Source organism: Oncorhynchus kisutch, linkage group LG9 (genome assembly GCF_002021735.2).
Source record: "Oncorhynchus kisutch isolate 150728-3 linkage group LG9, Okis_V2, whole genome shotgun sequence".
NCBI lineage: Eukaryota > Metazoa > Chordata > Actinopteri > Salmoniformes > Salmonidae > Oncorhynchus > Oncorhynchus kisutch.
Window position 1 is genome coordinate 37807559 of NC_034182.2, and position 19406 is coordinate 37826964.

Sequence of the window (19406 nt, forward strand, 5' to 3'; positions counted from 1 at the left end):
TCTCTTTGTGTGTGTCTCTGGGTGTGTGTTTGTCTGTTTCTCTTTGTGTCTCTCTGTGTGTGTGTGTGTGTGTGTGTGTGTGTCTGTATCTCTGTGTCTGTGTGTGTGTGTGTGTCTGTGTCTCTGTGTGTGTGAGTGTGTGTCTTTGTGTCTATTATATGCTTGTTGGGGGGGGGGGGGGGGGGGGAGCTGGCCACTACTTCAATGCTATGTTTGTTGAGGGGGGGGGGACGCTGGCCACTACTTCAATGATATGTTTGTTGAGGGGGGGGGGGACGCTGGCCAATACTTACATTCTATGTTTGTTGGGGGGGGGGGGGGGGGCACTACTTAAATGATGTTTTTAGTAATGTAACATCACTGTTAAAGGTTTTCAGATGACATTTTGTGAACAATTAAAATGGACAACAAACATCAACCTCCACAAACACAAGGTTTTACAAGTTGTGTTTTACTAGTCACAACTGTGGATGCAAACCCTCCCGAAGAGGAACTGACATCAGATAATGGGACCCATACGTTCTCCAAATACTATCGCATGTTATTACATTGATTTCTTGATTCCTGTCTCTTTCTGCCTGTGCGCCAGTTTATCTTGGCTGCTTGTTGGCTGTATGGAGAGAGAACATATGTGGATAAGGCTCTTTGATATCTTCGGGACTAGTAATGCCAGGAACATGCACTGAGGCAGTATGGTGTGATTCATGATTGTGTGCTGCATGTCTTGAGCGTCCCGACTACACACACAACACTCTCATTTGTAACAGCCAATAGGAGCCAAGCCCCCTCTATCACACTAGGGTATATTTTCCCAACCTTTCTCTCACCCTTCTTCTGTCTGTGTGTCTGTGTGTCTGTGTGTCTGTGTGTCTGTGTGTCTGTGTGTCTGTGTGTCTGTGTGTCTGTGTGTCTGTGTGTCTGTGTGTCTGTGTGTCTGTGTGTCTGTGTGTCTGTGTGTCTGTGTGTCTGTGTGTCTGTGTGTCTGTGTGTCTGTGTGTCTCTCTCTCTCTCTCTCTCTCTCTCTCTCTCTCTCTCTCTCTCTCTCTCTCTCTCTCTCTCTCTCTCTCTCTCTCTCTCTCTCTCTCTCTCTCTCTCTCTCTCTCTCTCTCTCTCTCTCTCTCTCTCTCTCTCTCTCTCTCTCTCTCTCTCTCTCTCTCTCTCTCTCTCTCTCTCTCTCTCTCTCTCTCTCCTCTCTCTCTCTCTCTCTCTCTCTCTCTCTCCTACTCTCTCTCTCTCTCCTCTCTCTCTCTCTCTCTCTCTCTCCTCTCTCTCTCTCTCTCCTCTCTCTCTCTCTCTCTCTCTCTCTCTCTCTCTCTCTCTCTCTCTCTCTCTCTCTCTCTCTCTCTCTCTCTCTCTCCTCTCTCTCTCTCTCTCATAGTGAGACTGGTCAGCAGCGATATATGCAGCATTTGATCTTTAAGGATCAAACGCAGTGTTAAGTGTTCCATTAAAGAGATACACGTAAAGAGGGAACTGATTCTCTTCTTCCCACAGACCCGTATCAGAAGCCTTGTTGTGACGTGGCCACTGATAGGTCTGCTCCTTACGCCTTCTGTTGTTATACTAGAAAGCATCTCCATCTCACGCACAGTACAATGGCTGATCTCCATTATTTTGGAGGACTATTAACCATAAGAACAGAGTAAATAGGATACAATAGAACACACACACACTATGTTTTCAACTCAAAATCAACTCCAAGGGGTTTTATAGTACAGTATTATTCACTGTTTCGCAAGCTTACCCTCATCTTCACCAATCACAACCGTGAAGATGTTCAGAAAAAACAAAAACACAGAAATCACCTTAGTCATCCCGCCACAGCCACCGACAGTAGAAAGTAGCAGAGCAAATGTATTTCCACAAAACGACCACAGGCCCTAAGACGAGATCATCAAGGTTAGCATGTTTCCCCTTCGGCTCTGTTCCTCGCAGGCTCACCCAAATCAGATCACTTTCTCACATAAGTTCTAATATTTACAGGGAGACAAATGCGTAAAGGCTTCAGGTATCAAACGTCTTCACGACAGTTCAAAGGTGAACCTGGAGGTTCTATTTCCCTCTCAACTCAAAGTCGACAAGAGGATAAAAAAAAAAAGTTGACAAGAGGATCAACAAAGGTTGTGATGTTTGCCATCTGCCAGTACCAATTCATGAAACATTTAACGGTTAAGATAGGGGTTTGACTTGTCAGATGTCCCCTCACGACTTCAAGGAATCTCTCTCTTCTGTTTTCACAAAGACACAAACAGTTGCTCGTGTTTTTGAAAGGTGAGCAGAGCTGTGGGTGGGAGCAAACGGAACAGTAGATGTCGTAATAAACTGAAAGACGGCGGTTGTCTGGATTTGGACCAACTCATTCCTCGAAGCCGAAGACATGTCATTAGCCCATTGAACATGACTGGATGCTTGAACAATTATTCACTCTTATTCCTACAATAGATTCCCTTGTATCTCATTACATAGTAACAGAGTAAGAAACTGCATTGGATGCACTCTAACATGTTTGGTTGAACTAGCCACAACGGCTGCCACGGAACACAAGAGACTAGCTCTGTGTGTATGGTAATTGCAGGTGATATGTTTTCTGCATAAGTGGCTCAGACGCACCCAGTTCATCACCACACACACACCACACACACACACACACATAAAAAAACACGCACACACACACACCCACACACAGACAGTTCATCAGGCACCTTCCTGCATGCATGTTACTGACCCAGATAAGTTAAGAAGTCGAACGGATGAAATATGCACCCCGCTGAGGGAGGCAGGAAAAGGAGTGCCTGGAGAAAGAGAGAGAAGAGAGAGAAGAGAGAGAAGAGCTCTTTAGCAGCGTGAGGGAGATTTGTCACTGTCACCACCTAACATAGAGGAAGAGGGGCCGACTGGGACGGTTGTGAATGTAATCTTTGGATACAGTGGAGCATGCTGGGACACTGGAGGCCAATGCATACCTCCCTGCTGGTAAATGTCTAGAGCCCCCCTCCCCCTATCATCCCCCCTGATCAAGAGAGAGAGGGGGAGGAGAGGAGGAGGAGAGGAAAAGAGAGAGGGATGGCCACCGTCCATGACCATGAGAGGGGGATGAGAGCAGGAGAGGATAGAAGGAGAGGATAGAAGGAGAGGATAGAAGGAGAGGGTAGAAGGAGAGGGTAGAAGGAGAGGATAGAAGGAGACGATAGAAGGAGAGGGTAGAAGGAGAGGGTAGAAGGAGAGGATAGAAGGAGAGGGTAGAAGGAGAGGGTAAAAGGAGAGGATAGAAGGAGAGGGTAGAAGGAGAGGATAGAAGGAGAGGGTAAAAGGAGAGGGTAAAAGGAGAGGATAGAAGGAGAGGATAGAAGGAGAGGATAGAAGGAGAGGTAGAAGGAGAGGGTAGAAGGAGAGGATAGAAGGAGAGGGTAGAAGGAGAGGGTAAAAGGAGAGGATAGAAGGAGAGGGTAGAAGGAGAGGATAGAAGGAGAGGATAGAAGGAGAGGGTAGAAGGAGAGGGTAGAAGGAGAGGGTAAAAGGAGAGGATAGAAGGAGAGGATAGAAGGAGAGGGTAGAAGGAGAGGTAAAATAATATTATTATACTTATACTTACCTTCCTACAATATGTCAGTGATGAGGGGAATCTGTTGTGACACGTCCGATACACGGTGTATGTGTGTGTTAGTGTGGCTGTGTGCGTGTGTGTGAGAGAATGTGTGCGTGTGTGTGTGTGTGCGTGTGTGTGTGTGTGTGTGTGTGTGTTTGTCAGACATTTCTTCCATGAGACAGGTAGTGAGAATGAGAGAGTCAGACTTTCCTGAAAACAACCAGGGATTCTGAGGTGCTTTGTTTTAAATTAGATATATCCGGGTGAGGGAATTTGTCAAAGAGATAAAAGTCTGAAACGAAATGAGCCTCAACACTTCGGCTGAGCTTCAACCATTCGGCTGTGTGTGTGTGTGTGTTTCTGTATGTGTGTGTGTGTATGTGTGTGTGTGTGTGTGTATGTGTGTGTGTGTGTGTATGTGTGTATGTGTGTGTGTGTGTGTGTGTGTGTGTGTGTGTGTATGTGTGTGTATGTGTGTGTATGTGTGTGTGTGTGTATGTGTGTGTGTGTGTGTGTGTGTGTGTGTGTGTGTGTGTGTGTGTGTGTGTGTGTGTGTGTGTGTGTGTGATTGTCTAGTTGTGTTGTGCTTTATATCTTCTGTATTTGCATAAGACATACAGATGCACTTCAGTCTTGAGCTCATCATCTTTGATTCCCTGCTTGAGTGGATAAAGAGTCTGTGCCTTTTGGAACCCGTTTGAACCCCACCCTCTGACCTCCTGAACTCCAGTCTGTTTGATCACAAACAAGGCAACAGGAATCATTATTAACAAAACGTTTGCAAAACACCACTCATTAATTTGTGTCATAAGCCGGTGCAGTAATTGTGGGTGGTATGACTTTAAATATCATATGCTTGCTAAAGGCCATGTCTGAACTGTGATTACCATGAGGTGTAATATCATGCATTTATTCCTATTGAATTGTCCTGGTTTCAAGTGATCCTGGCTGAGAAACATATCTTCTCACATCATATCATCCTTTTCTACCCGGCATGTTTCAGGTCTGTTTGGGTCCTCTGCAGCGTCCCGCTTCCTCTACAGACCCCCACTTCCTCTACATACCCCCACTTCCTCTACAGACCCCCACTTCCTCTACTTACCTCCACTTCCTTTACATACCCTCACTTCCTCTACAGACCCCCACTTCCTCTACATACCCCCACTTCCTCTACAGACCCCCACTTCCTCTACTTACCTCCACTTCCTTTACATACCCTCACTTCCTCTACATACCCTCACTTCCTCTACAGACCCCCACTTCCTCTACTTACCTCCACTTCCTCTACAGACCCTCACTTCCTCTACATACCCCCACGTCCTCTACAGACCCCCGCTTCCTCTACAGACCCCCACTTCCTCTACTTACCTCCACTTCCTCTACATACCCTCACTTCCTCTACAGACCCCCACTTCCTCTACATACCCCCACTTCCTCTACAGACCCTCACTTCCTCTACATACCCCCACGTCCTCTACAGACCCCCGCTTCCTCTACAGACCCCCACTTCCTCTACATACCCCCACTTCCTCTACATACCCCACTTCCTCTACAGACACTACTTACACCTATCCCTCTCCCTTTGCCTGCGGGAAGCGGTTACCATGACAACACATATTACCTTTTTAATTCGAGAGACCATCATCTTGAGCATGGCCAGGGTAATGTTTCTGTTTTGTTAGATCTCTATCTCTCTTTTTTTAATATAGACTGATGTTTTGTGCAGTTGTGATCAGTACACATACACACAGACATCCCCAGAAATGGATTCACAAACAGATATAGAATGTACGCAATATCTATTCACTCAATTGTTCCCCTACCAGACTTCTAAAAATCCTGATTAGATGTGGAGAAGAGAAGAGGAAGATGGAAGAATGGAGGGATGTGATGCAGAGGCGGCAGCATCTTAACAGGCCAGCAGCTGAGGTGATGTGTTCAGTGTGACAGGACCCCATCTCTGTCGACAAAATATGTTAAATCAGTCTGCCAGAGCACAGGATCTCCGTTGCTGATATTGCAAACAGAGCCAGTGCATGCACACACACACACACACACACACACACACACACACACACACACAACACACACACACACACACACACACACACACACATAGCGATAAGCCTTCCCATCTCTGCCTCTATTTTAGCTCTCACATCCCTGCAATGAACAGGATTATATCAAATTGGAAGCTGACTGTTCACAAAGCTGTGGCAGTGTTGAACACTGTGTCTCTGTCAAAAAGGCCTGGCTTCCTCTCAATAGGCCTGTACATCAAATCAAATCAAATTGTATTTGTCACATGCTTCGTAAACAACAGGTGTAGACTAACAGTGAAAGGCTTACTTATGGGTCCTTTTCCAACAATTAAGAGTTAAGATAAAGATAAAAAAATATATAATACAAATATAAGTAGTGGCACAAGGAATAAATACTCTTGCAACAATGCACTGTGGCGCCTAGAGCAGCTGGCGGACATTTTGGGGACAGAGTGCATAAACAAGCCTAAAGCGGATGGTGGCCATTTTGGGGATAGAGAGCAAAAACAAGCCTAAAACGGATGGTGGCCATTTTGAGGATAGAGATCATTGATAGAGAGCATAAACAAGACTAAAGTAGATGGCGGCCATTTTGGGGATTTAGAGCATAAACAAGCCTAAAGCGGATGGGGGCCATTTTGGAGATAGAGAGCATAAACAAGCCTAAAGCAGATGGCAAATTAGGAAACTGATACACAGTATCACAACGTCACTCATTCTACAATAAAAAGGCATGAGTTGTCCCCTTGTCATTGTCAAACAGTGTTTACAACATGAATGTGTCATGTGGAACTTACTCCAACAATCGCTAATTAGTGAGAGGGACAAGAATGAAAATGATCACTGCTACATCATTTCCATTTTTCCCCTCCTAAACGTGTCACAGCAGTTGGGATGAAAACCGACTGCAGAAATCCCTAGCGCGCAACAATGATACGGGACTGTCATGGTAGAAATAAAGAACGTCACTGTAATGAAACATGACTTCAAAGTCATGACACTGACAAAGACAACAAAACACCACAGGTTGAGTTATGCGTCATTAAGAAAAACACTGAACCATTGTAAAAGAGACGTCGTCGGTTGAATTGTTTTTGATTCCCCTGACTCCACGGCCGACGTCGACGTTTCGTTCCTGAACGTACGTTATGTTACCTGGGGTTGGATTCAGTGGTGAAACAATCTCACAGATGATGTGGTCTGTTGTACATCTGAGCTCTGTGGTACAACGTATGCTGGTAGACTACTGGACAGGGGCGGCACTCAAACACACACCACACACACACCACACACACACACACACACACACACTCCGTACCACACATACACACTCTTCTACTGAATCGCAGACCTGATCCTTTCACCGTGAAACAGATCGGTTAATCTCACGGTGATGTGTGTGCACTCTTCATTAAGCCTGTCTCCGATCAGTCACACACACACACACACACACATACAGTCTCGGTTTTGTATACTCTTTTCACACAGCGGTCCATAACCCACCTGTCAGTCTTAACCACGAGTTCATTAGAGACACTGAGACACAGTGACAACTCCTGCTGAAACAGACCTGATACACTGGGCGTCAGGTCATGTGACCACAGAAAGGTACAGGGTGACAGTAACAAACACAATTCAAGACAACTGAAAGAAGTGGCAACTTCAGTTGAGCAATTACACACATTTGACATGGCTGAATTGTTCTGCATACTCATCTTTTTAATTGTGTTAAATTGAATTAAAGTATGCATCTCCCTGAATGGGTTTATCGTGGAATAAACATACATTTTACAGTAAGACAAATACATCCATAATACCCTATATTTTTAAGATGATTAGAATGTGAAATATTCCACGGAATTAGCATACATTAGCATAACAATACATGTAGTTATTAAACATGCCAATCATATTTTTTTTAATGTATGGTACATTATTAAGAGAGCACCAACAAGCTACTGTTATTATTTCATTATTAAGAGAGCACCAACAAGCTACTGTTATTATTTCATTATTAAGAGAGCACCAACAAGCTACTGTTATTATTTCATTATTAAGAGAGCACCAACAAGCTACTGTTATTATTTCATTATTAAGAGAGCACCAACAAGCTACTGTTATTATTTCATTATTAAGAGAGCACCAACAAGCTACTGTTATTATTTCATTATTAAGAGAGCACCAACAAGCTATTTCATGCATTTAGCCTTCTAGAATAGAGAAACCCTCTCTCTCTCTTTCCCCTTGTCCCTTTTTCACTCTCCTTCTCCCTCCTTCTCTCTCATAGAAGAGTCGGTGAGTTAGAAGCTCCCGAAGAAAGAAAAAAAAGCACCCCTCCTCTTTTCATCTTTGGTCCACCCCTCTACTCCACGGCTAAACGGATTGCAGGAAGGAGCTGAAAAACCGAGACAGGGTCAATAATTTAAGGCACACAGAGGCTAATTTAAATCTATCATCCTGAGATGTGCATACACGTGTCAAAGGTAGGCCGAGGGAAGAATCTGTCATTTGATTCATGTTCCCCAGGGAGAATTAGTTTTATGACGTCATTTAATAGATTTAAAAAAAAAACTTGGTTTGACTTCGTCGGCCCGAGGGCGGGGGAGGAGAGTAAGGAGGAGAGGAGTAGGGAGGGTGAGAGTGAGTGAGGGGAGCGAGAGAAAGAGAAAGAGGGAGAGAGAGAAGAGAAATGAAGAAAGAATGGGATATTAAATTATGGAGCACCTTAACAGCACAATCTGTCTTGTGCAGACATGATTGCCTTACCATTGTGGAGTGATGATCATTCATTTGTCAGGGCTTTTTGTACAGAGATGAGGTTAGAGCTGTAGAGGCTGTTATAAGGTTGGGCCTGGGCCCTGGGTGGACAAGACTATAGTGAAAAATGTCCAACGTGGGTCAGAAGAGGACATAGAAAAGTGTTCAACTCACCCCGAGGGCTCCAGAATACAAGGGATGCAGCAACAGCAGTTTGAAGGATTTGTGCATCGTCACAATAACTCCTGAAAATAATATCACCTCATCAAACACACCCAATCAAGGAAAAACACATACATTTTACATTCAGCTTCAGTAGGGATCCCTGCTCATTGATGACACTCATGAGGCTATTGCAAGCAAAGTCATCTACTGCCTGTTTGCAGTAACTCCAGTTGCCTGTATGTGGTTGCTAGACAGTCCCTGAACTCTGGCTAAGCCTGGAGTCACACACTGTCATTGACATAAGGCTATGGACTTTTACTTGTCCTTTCCTATCCTTTCTTGTATTCTAATTCTAATTCTAATTCTCCTCTATTTTTCTCTTTGATATTGCAACCTAAACCTCTGTCAGGCTGCATGAGCCCTGGACGGAAGGTTCACTGCGACTCTCTGCTTTTCTGTCAACTAACCGTTTTTTTTCGTTCCCTCCATATTTTTATTTGCTACAGTCACAAAGGCTTTAGCTCACCTGTGTTAGTGCCTTGCAGCGTCAGGTAGAGGAAGCAAGGGCCATTCTCTAAGCCAGGCTTTCATCTGAGAGCTAAGGAACTTTGGCTGTCACTGGATCTTAAGATCAGCAGCCTAGAGAGGGGATACTTCAACTGCCACAGAGATGTGGGGAGTAGGGTCGAGTACTCTGAAAATAAAAACTAAAAGCAAGCATTTATCCTGTAGGGTTTTAGTCTCTGTTTGTTTTATTCACCCACTCCATTTACCGTTGGATGCTGTGGAGTTCTACTTGCTGTGAGGGAACGTTAGTAGTTTAAAATGCTAGATATAAATAGCTGGAGTGGTTTTTAAAAACACCAAATCCATCAACAAGTTCAACAGAATGTCATGCCTACAGTAACTGTGCAAACAATGTTTTCTAGACTGTATATGTATACCTGCTTTTAAGAAGATAGACTGTATGAGTATACCTGCTTTAAAACCTCTAGAGGAACACCCCCCCTCCCCCAAGGGACAGTTAAGCTAATGTAGGCTAATGCGATTAGCATGAGGTTGTAAGTAACAAGAACATTTCCCAGGACATAGACATATCTGATATTGGCAGAAAGCTTAAAGTCGTGTTAATCTAACTGCACTGTCCAATTTACAGTAGTTATTACAGTGAAATAATACCATGCTATTGTTTGAGGAGAGTGTGCAATTATGAACTTTAAAATTTATTATTTAACCAATTAGGCACATGTGGGACGTCTTGATACAATATTTAGAACATACAGTATATGTAAAGGTTCATTGGAACAGTCGGAAATGTTGCACATATACTGCTGCCATCTAGTGGCCAACATCTAAATTGTGCCTTGGCTGGAATAATACATTATGGCCTTTCTCTTGCATTTAAAAAAAATGTTTTTTCTTCTCTGTATTGACATTTACCAGATCTATTGTGTTATATTATCCTACATTCATTTCACATTTCCACAAACTTCAAAGTGTTAACTTTCAAATGGTGTCAATAATATGCACATCCTTGCTTCAGGTCCTGAGCTACAGACAAGTTAGATTTGGGTATTTCAATTTAGTGTTGATCCTTAAATGAAGAGGATAGATTGTACGTGACTCACCACCTGGATTCGGTGTAGCCGGTGTTTCTTACATTGGATGAAAGTAGAGACTCAGAGCTACAAAATGGTATTTCATACACCGCATTTGAGGAAACAATGGGAAAGTGATTCTGCTTGAAATATATCAACTTGTAAACTCACTTTTGATAAAACCATCTTTCAATGTTTTGAGAGTCCTTTGTCTACACCCATTCAGCATTGTTCACACCCTCTTAAGCCTTAGACCCCACCCATCTCTTTAAAAAAAAAATTTTTTAACCTTTATTTTACTAGGCAAGTCAGCCTCTTCAGGGGCAGAACATTAGATTTGTACCTTGTCAGCTCGGGGTTATGAACTTGCAACCTTCCGGTTACTAGTCCAACGCTCTAACCTCTAGGCTACCCACTAGGCTACCTGGTTGAGCCAACCGTTATGTACTAACTTGCCAGCTACTTCCAGACATCTAAGAGAGAGAGAGAGAACCGCTCACTGAACATTACTCGCCCTATCTGTGGTTTCGCGTTCAGAGCGCACACTGGATGCTCTGGCTAATAAGTAGGGTTGTTCCGAAAGCTCTGACCTCGCAAATACAGTCAAGCACCCAAGCTAACTGGCTAACATTGGCTAGCTACTTCCAGACGCATAATGAGAGAACACCCCACTCTGACCATTCTACTTGCCCTAGCAAAGCTGGTTGGGATTTTTTCATGTTATCCAGAGCGTTGGTGACTGTAACTTTGCTGCTGGCAACAATTGAATGACACTTTGTTGCCAATGTTTACTGACACTGAACATATTCAACAGGTGTTGAGTGTTCAAAAACACATCAGTTATTCTGTGCCCTGGCATACTAAGACGAGAGTCTTTTGTTAAGAATAGCTAGCCAGATAAACAATGAATCCCAACGCATGACATAACGTTAGTTAGCGAGCCAGCCAGCTAACATTAGCTAGCTAGCTAACAGTACACTTTAACTTGAAATGAAAATACTTGTTCAAAATTAGAGTGGAGTCTTTTGTTAAAGACATAGCTAACCATAATCACAACTCATGACGTTACAACCCTGCATGAATTTGCAGGTAGCTAACCAACCAGGTTCTATGGCTATAACTAGTCAAGCAAATGTGTCTGAGATACGAAGAATAAGATCATACACATAACGTTAGCTAGCTAACAGTACATTTGAAATGTAACCACTTTCTGTCATTTAAAATATGTGATATCTGAAAATCTTACCAGTATACAGTATCCTTTCTGATGCCATGCATGGTTGCCTTAGTTTGACAATGTAATCCAGACTGTTTTTTTCTCCATTCCACTGATTTCAAAACTCGGTCCTCCAGAAAGTGAAGAGCATACAGATATAGTTAGCTAGCTAACAGTACAATATATATATACAGCAGCATTCGACATGATTACCTAAACATACTGACCAGCTCCAATAGGCAGATGGTGTCTATATGGTAGACCAATCCAAACTCATCTCTCAACATGTCCAGCCCACTCATTATCTCAGCCAAGTGTTTTTGAATGCTCAACACCTGTTGAATATGTTCAGTGTCAGTAAACGTTGGCAACAAAGCGTAATTCAATTGTTGACATTTTTTCATGGTTAGAGGGAAGGCTGCTCACTTTTTCTGTGGCTAAATCAACTAGGCTCGTGATTTAACACTTTTATTCATATTTACAGATAGCATTCAAGTTTGATATTCAGGCACATGAAAGTTCACTTGTTTAAGAAGGCATTTCTGCCCAAAAACACATTTTTATAAAAAAAAACTACTTTTTTTACCGTTCAAACAGCTGTGAAGTCGTGATTGCGACAAACACCTAGTTTCCTGAATTGGGTCACGTATCGGATAGACTGAATGAATATACCTGCTTTAAGAGGATAGACTATGAATATACAATATCTGCTTTGAGTAACTTGTATACATCTGTCAGGTCTGTGGCAAAACGCTCCACGTTTCAGAGTAGATGGAAAATTGACATATGGGCAAATTAAAATAGCATATCTGAAAAGGTGCTTACATTCTACTGGGAGAAATGAGACAAAATGGGACTTAAAAACATTGTTTTTGACCTTCAGGTCTCTCCATAGCCGCAGGGAGTAGGGGTGCACCCCCTGATATATGAAAAAATGAGTAGTGCACCTTTGTTATTCCTGTACTAGCGGAGTAAAAATAATTGTCAACAGAATGGGAAAAACACTCCCCTGCACTCCCCACCACCCTCCCAACCACCCCTGTCGATAGCACCCCAACCCCAAAACATCTCCCCCTTGCAAGTAGAAGTAATACTTCTGAAGTGCATCATTTCATTTCACTATTCTACTTACATTAGTTTTCCTAGGTTGCAGTTTAAGTCATAAAAAGTACATTTTCATGGCTAAATGAGTTTCTGTAGCACTCGAAATTAGATGTTGGAGGTCCAAAGGTAAACACACACAACGTTTTTAATAAGAAACAATACTTTCACCTAATGTGAAAGTGCTATAAGGGTCCCTAGGAGGAGATTACAGCCTTCTTACCCCCCTCACACTAAGAAAAACAACAACATCCATAAAATCAAAAAATGTAAGTACCAGGAGTACGCTCGCTTGGCTCTCGACTCTTTCTAGTTTAATTACCTCCGTAAATCCAAGTACTCAGAGGCTTAGTGATTTTTAACACACACGCACTCTCTCTCTCTCTCTCTCTCTCTCTCCCTCTCTCTCTCCCTCCCCCTCCCTCTCTCTCTTTCTCTCTCTCTCTCTCTCCCCCTCCCTCTCTCTCTCCCTCTCCCTCTCTCTCTCTCCCTCTCTCTCTCTCTCTCTCCCTCCCTCCTCCCTCTCTCTCTCTCTCTTCTCTCTCTCTCTCTCTCTCTCTCTCTCTCCTCTCTCTCTCTCTCTCTCTCTCTCTCTCTCTCTCCTCTCTCTCTCTCTCTCTCTCTCTCTCTCTCTCTCTCTCTCTCCATCTCTCTCTCTCTCTCTCACTCTCTCTCTCTCTCTCTCGCTCTCTCTCACTCCCCCTCTCTCTCGCTCTCTCTCTCTCGCTCTCCCTCTCTCTCCCCCTCTCTCCCTCTCGCTCTCTCTCTCTCTCTCTCTCTCTCTCTCTCTCTCTCTCTCTCTCTCTCTCTCTCTCTCTCTCTATCTCTCCCTCCCTCTCCCGTCTCTGACTCTCCCCCTCTCTCCCCCTATTTCTCTCTCTCTCTCCTCCCCTCTCTCCCCCTCTCTCTAATTCATTGTTAACCACCCACCCCACCCCCCCCTGCCTAGTTCCCATGGCAGCCCCTAGTGGGGAGTGATGGATACAGCTGGAGTTGGCTGGGAAGATCTCAGCACAGTCAGCTGACAGACGTAGGCGCCTAATCCTTCTGCACCTCTAGGCGTTTCAGGTCTTCCCAGCCACTGAGAGGCAATCCTTCAGACCTTGGTTCGCTCTGCCTGTTTCCTGTATGTCTGTCCCATCGGCCCGCACTGTGCTGGATGGTAGTGGCTGGACACAGGCCCATCACTGTAGAGCTGAGAGGGTGGAGAATGGAAGGGGGATTACGGCTGTGGATGAAACCTCAGCATGGTTGCTTCTCTTTTCACTGAAAGATGTTCTGGACTGAGTCCATCACCAAACAAGGATAGAACAGCTGCCAGAGCTGGAGAGGGGGAATTATTGGGATGTGTAATGGAATGGACCATGTGTGTGTGTTGTGTGTGTGTGTGTGTGTGTGCAGCATTCACAAACTCTTTAGCCCAGTTAGCCTAACCGAAGATTCCACATAATGTTTAATACAGAAAGTAGTTGTCATCCTCATCATCATTATTTCTACTATGGCCATGCTTCAACCTCTAGTGATGATGATTGTGGTAACGAGGTGGAGGTAGGAGGAAGAGACAGACTGCTCTGCTTCATCATAGATACCGAGGTTGCCACTACAATGTCAACCCAGACTCCAGGGCCTCACAGACTGCAGAACACACTGCAGAAACCCTCTCTGACACCATAATGTTGAATTCCTACCAAGGCAGGGACCTATCTGCTCTACGATCCCAGAGAAAGACACAGGGAAGATGACTTTTTCCCCACTTGTCTTTTAATTGGTTTAACATTGAAAAAGTGATGCATTCTGGTACGTACTTTTCATTAAGCTGCCACCAAACATCCCTGGTGGGTTTGCTCTCGTTCCGTAACACAGGCGGGGAAATGGGGAGGTTTATTGGTGTAAACCAGGGGTTATTTTTTCCAATCAAAACAAATTTTTTTCCCATTCCACTGTTTCGACCAGAGGGTAGAGAGAGGGTAGAGAGAGGGTAGAGAGAGGGTAGAGAGAAAGCGAGAGAGGGTAGAGAGAGGGTAGAGAGAAAGCGAGAGAGGGTAGAGAGAGGGTAGAGAGAGGGTTGAGAGAAAGCGAGAGAGGGTAGAGAGAGGGTAGAGAGAGGGTAGAGAGAGGGTAGAGAGAGGGTAGAGGAGGAGGCTTGACATCTTGTTGTTATGACATTATCTGAATTAGGCCCAAAGAATTATACTTAAGGAGGATTGTCTTCTATGAAAGAACTTTGAATGTCTTTGATCTTCATAGAGTTGGCTTAACGTTGGACCAGCTAGCTAGCTATAGGTGGCAGGTAACATTGGACCAGCTAGCTAGCTATAGGTGGCAGGTAACATTGGACCAGCTAGCTAGCTATAGGTGGCAGGTAACATTGGACCAGCTAGCTAGCTATAGGTGGCAGGTAACATTGGACCAGCTAGCTAGCTATAGGTGGCAGGTAACATTGGACCAGCTAGCTAGCTATAGGTGGCAGGTAACATTGGACCAGCTAGCTAGCTATAGGTGGCAGGTAACATTGGACCAGCTAGCTAGCTATAGGTGGCAGGTAACATTGGACCAGCTAGCTAGCTATAGGTGGCAGGTAACGTTGGACCAGCTAGCTAGCTATAGGTGGCAGGTAACATTGGACCAGCTAGCTAGCTATAGGTGGCAGGTAACGTTGGACCAGCTAGCTAGCTATAGGTGGCAGGTAACATTGGACCAGCTAGCTAGCTATAGGTGGCAGGTAACATTGGACCAGCTAGCTAGCTATAGGTGGCAGGTAACATTGGACCAGCTAGCTAGCTATAGGTGGCAGGTAACATTGGACCAGCTAGCTAGCTATAGGTGGCAGGTAACATTGGACCAGCTAGCTAGCTATAGGTGGCAGGTAACATTGGACCAGCTAGCTAGCTATAGGTGGCAGGTAACATTGGACCAGCTAGCTAGCTATAGGTGGCAGGTAACATTGGACCAGCTAGCTAGCTATAGGTGGCAGGTAACATTGGACCAGCTAGCTAGCTATAGGTGGCAGGTAACATTGGACCAGCTAGCTAGCTATAGGTGGCAGGTAACATTGGACCAGCTAGCTAGCTATAGGTGGCAGGTAACATTGGACCAGCTAGCTAGCTATAGGTGGCAGGTAACATTGGACCAGCTAGCTAGCTATAGGTGGCAGGTAACATTGGACCAGCTAGCTAGCTATAGGTGGCAGGTAACATTGGACCAGCTAGCTAGCTATAGGTGGCAGGTAACTTAGCGGTTAAGCGCATTGGGCCAGTAATTGAAAGGGCACTGGTTCACTTCCCCGAGCCTGCAAGTTGGAATTATCTACCGTGCTTCCCTTGAGCTAGGCAGCTAACACCAAACGACAACATTGAGTACGACAGCCCCCCACACCTGTCTGATTAAGAGGGGTTGGGTTAAATGCTGACGACACACTTTGGTTGAATGCATTCAGTTGTGCTAGGTGTCCCCTAACAAGCTTGTGTGGGCTATATAAATACATTTGATCTGATTTGATGTGTGTGCAGAGTGGCAATGTAAACATATAATAAATCAATATAATGAATCCAATGTGATAGATGTGGTATCCTTAATTAACTAGTGTTGAAAAGGTTCATCCATTCTTCTCTAAATCACGCTTGTGACATCAGTAGGCTACTATACTTTGGAGAGGGATGGGCAGGTAGTTTATGTATACACACACACTGGCAAAAGTATTTTTGGCAGGCAGGCAGACACTGGATTAACTTTTCTGAGTGACAGAGTGAGGGCTTTGCATAGGCTCTTTTGTTGCGTTTTTTAACATTATTAATCGGTTCCAATGCTTTTAAAATAACGGTTCTGTCCAGGAACAGTATAGGTCACTATCGTTCCCGGGTCTGATTATTTTCCTCCAAAAATATTGTTATATTCTGCTTTTCCATTCTGTTCCCTGAACTGGTTCCAACCCCTTGTGTAAACCCTGTCGAATTCATTAACACGAACAAAAAACAAATTATTATCAACCTGCAAAGCCCAACACTCATCTCCCCAATCTTCTCCTCACCCAGCTGAGCCTGATGTTATTAGCCGTACTCCATTGGCGATGTTAGAGAGCTACACGCCATGTTGCCCACGGTGATGTTGGAGAGCTACACGCCATGTTGCCCACGGCGATGTTGGAGAGCTACATGCCATGTTGCCCACGGCGATGTTGGAGAGCTACACGCCATGTTGCCCACGGCGATGTTGGAGAGCTACACGCCATGTTGCCCACGGCGATGTTGGAGAGCTACACGCCATGTTGCCCACGGCGATGTTGGAGAGCTACACGCCATGTTGCCCACAGCGATGTTTTAGAGCTACACGCCATGTTGCCCACGGCGATGTTGGAGAGCTACACGCCATGTTGCCCACGGCGATGATGGAGAGCTACGCGCCATGTTGCCCACGGCGATGATGGAGAGCTACACGCCATGTTGCCCACGGAGATGTTGGAGAGCTACGTGCCATGTTGCCCATGGCGATATTGGAGAGTAACACGCTATGTTGCCCATGGCGATATTGGAGAGTAACACACCATGTTGCCCATGGCGATATTGGAGAGCTACACGCCATGTTGCCCATGGCGATATTGGAGAGTAACACACCATGTTGCCCATAGCGATATTGGAGAGCTACACGCCATGTTGCCCATGGTGATATTGGAGAGCTACACGCCATGTTGCCCATGGCGATATTGGAGAGTAACACACCATGTTGCCCATGGCGATATTGGAGAGCTACACGCCATGTTAGCCACATAGGGAAATGTTACTGTGACTTGTTGTTTTTGCTCATTTGTCACTATTTTAGGACATTTGTTTATTTTTGTATTAATTTGTTCCCCTCCCTTTGTTAATTGCATTTAATTAACATTTGGAGAGTTTCTTTCTTGAAGGAGGAGGAGGGGAAGGGAAGGTAGAGGAAGGCTGAAAATGCCACAGTTTTACTTTGTTTTTTTATCTTTTCACTTTAAGTGCATTCTGCATTGGCATGCTAAGATGGGTTCTGGGACCATTCCTCTTTGGTGATTGGACAAATGTCCCTCCCACCTTTCTGGGTAGAGTAGACATTATTAATTATGGGCCATTCATTAAGACCGGCTGTTGTTATGTTGTTGTTTATCGGCATAATTACTAGACGGCTTTTTCTTGATTGAACTCATTCTTGGAGGGGAAAGGAGAGGATAGAGGATGGAAAACAGTTCTCTTTATCTGGGAGAAAGAGGGAACAATTGTTCACCGATTTGCTTTTGAGAGTTATCCCCCTTTTCCTTCATGTGTTGATGAATCGACAGATACCTTTGAGGAGGATAAAATGACAGAATGTCTTTATGAGTTAACATACTTTTGTGCAAAAAAAAGAAGTATAAAATAATAGATGCTGTCTGTCTGCAGCCTAGCAGAAGTTAGTAGAAGCTCTGTGGCAAATGGCTGGTGTCTAGTTTGTGAAATATGCTACACTGAATCCAGACTGTTTTCAAATGACCATACTAGCATACCACCTCTTTAGAACATAGCATTGCACTGGGGATACATTCTAAGCTGTGTGCTTAATGTTATAACATTTTTTTTATTTTATTTAACTAGACATGTCTGTTTAGAAAAAGTATTTAAATTCAATGATGGCCTAGGAACAGTGGCTGAACTGCCTTGTTGTGGGGCAGAATAACCGATTTTTACTTTGTCAGCTCAGAGATTTGATCTTCCAACCTTTTGGTTACTAGTCCAACACTCTAACCACTAGGCTACCTGCCACCCAGATACCAGAATGTAGCCTTTCAGAGAGGTTCCTTAGGGGCAAATGTGAGGCAGGTGTGAGGTCAAAGGGGCATGTACATGTCAACAAAGACGAGGAGGGAGAAAGCAGTGATGCAATTAGCTAATTAGACCATAATTGGCACAACCCACAAAGTAAAAAAAAAAAACAGACAGATGAAATCACTCAAATAAAACACAGTAACATCACCGAAGATGAGAGTAAATGGCTGGTGGATCTACAGGGACGGCTACACCATTGGCATGCCAACACAATTACATTGATCAAAGTGTAATTAAGCAGTAATTACAATTTAATGTCGGCATTAAATGTTAAGCACCCGGAAATGATGAATAATTCCACTGCCATATTATTCACAGATTATATATTTTTTGTTAACTCGGTAAGGCAAACGCACACCTTGATTAAAAACAAATGATTAATCATCATGTTTTATTACTGTGATGTCACAATAACCACAGATAGTCTTAATAACACACAATCATCCTTTCCATATCCAACGAGGCCTCGTTATTAGTCTATTGAACTGGTATGTTTCAGGAGAGGGATTGAAACCGGGAGCATAAACATTTGGTAGTTGCGTAAAAACATAAATCATTATATAAAGAGATAATACATCTCCGTATTATACATACAAGTGGTGTGATACTGTCATTATCATGCTATGAAGCCTACAGTAACTCATGCTAAGTAACGTTATTTAGAATAGGTCAGACCTCCTACACAACAAAGACATGCAATTCACAAACAGCTGGTAAAATGAGTCACAAAAGGAAAAGACATGGGCCAGAGGAAACACTATTAGTCACAGACTCAGGGCTTGTTTTCTGACTCCTAACTAACAAGCACATACTTAAAAAAAAAGTGCAACAATGGTATCAAGTCACCAAGGATGATCTCTCCTCAAGGAGCGAGTCACCGGATTACCTTTAAGCTGATTCTCCATAATTTACCCTCACTGAGTGGAAAAAGCACAATCCTGGATTCACGTTCGTAACTCCCTGTCCCTATCTTGTTCACCCCCCCCCCCCCTCCCCCACTTCATTGTTGTCTCTGGAATGTCGGGAGTGCTGAGGTGTATGTCAACGAAAGCTCAGAAGCTGTAAAATTAGCAATTTAGAGTTGGAGGGAATTTGAATGATGTTACCATGTGGTCCAAC